The sequence below is a fragment of the Malurus melanocephalus genome, unplaced genomic scaffold (genome assembly GCF_030028575.1).
Source record: "Malurus melanocephalus ecotype Western Australia unplaced genomic scaffold, MMel_1.1 scaffold_259, whole genome shotgun sequence".
NCBI lineage: Eukaryota > Metazoa > Chordata > Aves > Passeriformes > Maluridae > Malurus > Malurus melanocephalus.
The window spans coordinates 726,678-728,519 of record NW_026623491.1 but is presented as its reverse complement, the minus strand read 5'-3'; positions in this window follow the sequence as shown (position 1 = coordinate 728,519).

Sequence of the window (1,842 nt, the reverse complement as noted above, 5' to 3'; positions counted from 1 at the left end):
ACTGGGGCAGCCAACAGGGTGCTTCAGCACAGAGAGCAAGAGCTAACAGAGCAGGCTGCACAGGCTGATTAGCATTCCCCTGTGTGCTGGGGTGTGGAGCAGGCTGGAGCGATACTGGGACAGCTGGGTCAGACGCTGTGAGGCAGAATGGCAAAGTGCAGCGTGCCAATATCTGCAGGTTAGTATGGATCTAGAATGGCTGGAAATGAGACCCCACTGTAGCTACTTGTCCCTTTTCTGCCCCATGTGATGGTGCTTCAGAGAACAAGGCATTGTTGTTTCCTTACTGCAAAGAAGTACCRAGTTCAGATTTCCATCCCAATCCATTGGGAATGAGGAGCTGGCATTAAAGGCACAGACAGGAAAGATGAAGAGGAGGAAACTTATACCACCCAGTTCTAGAGTGATCAAATTAGAATGGAAAACTCCAGGTAGGAGCACTATTTTGGAGGAACAGTTGATTTTAATAGGCRAATAGAGAGGAGACAGGGTAGAGCCATGAGAAACTCATTCCAGTGTCAAGTCCTCCTCACAATTCACTCCTAAAACCCACCTGCTGCCCCTCATAAGCTTCCCTTCTAGAGGCATCACTTCTGTCTTGGTTTTAAATCCTAACCTCCAACAACTTCTCTTCACAGTAAGCACAGACCTATCTGCTAAGCACTCATGTTCAGTCCCTCATCACCTCTCAGACTGCAGAATTCTGTAAGAAAAGAGATAAAAACAGTTCTGAGCGTTTCCTATCTGTTTGTCAAGGTTTCAGTGTAAATCAAGGGGGCAGACGTGGAGAACATAATTTCAGATGATGTTAGTTTTAAAAATGGGAGTGATAGGAAGCATGGCCTGATTACAGAAATGTCTTCTATCCCAACTGCACTTTAGACACTGTACTTCCTTGAGCAAGCAATGGTATCKGTGCAACCAAAGTGTTCGCACCCACAAACCACACATCAGATAGGTTTTTATCTCAGAAGAAAGTCCTGGACTCTAATATGAATCTCGACCAGGGTTTGCAGTGTTCGTGGGAAGCTACTTCAAACACGGTTTTCATGACTGTGCTCCAAAGACCTTCCCAGGAGCAGCCAGTTCAGGGAATCCAGTAGCAGGGGCAGAGTAACCCCTTTGGCTCCCAGACCTTCCAGTCACCTGGCACCAGATCTTCCAGTCCTGCAGTCCTTTGCACYGGTATCAGTGAGAGATCAAACCTTTCCTTGGTGTCCTCTTTCATCACCTTGCCCTTCCAAGTCAGGCAACATAGGGYAATGATGAGCCATGCTATGCCTCCACACTCTACGCTGGGCCACTGCACGAGCAAATGCACCTGGTGACTGCACAAATGCATCTGGTGCCAAGCGAGTACATTTGGGACCATTCCTATGTCCCTTTTGGCCTCCAGTCCAGAGAGGGCTGCCAGGGAACTGAGGTGTGTCCAGCCTGCCCAGTTCAAGTTTCTGTGGCTGGTTCTGGCTTCTAAGAGCTGTCAGCATTTCCAGACATGAGCCCCACCTTTCCCTTCCTGTCAGGCCTCTCTGCAGAATTCAATCCTTTAAGGCTTCCCATGAGCTTTAAATTTTCTCAGTCTCTATCTGAAAAGTGTCAATAATTTGTCTTGACCCTGCCTTTGGCGGAACAAAGAYTGTTAATAAAAATTAAGTCCCAGACAAGGAAAAAAATTAAACTAGCTTTTCAAGAGCCAACACTGTGCACTAAATCTTAGCTAAAGCTTAATTTCTAGCCAGTCCTGTGTTTGTTGCTTTGGCTACTCTGATCTTATGAACACAACCAGTCAGGAAGTGGAGTTTCCAGTCACAAGGAAAAATATTTCTCTCCCTTTACTTCTAC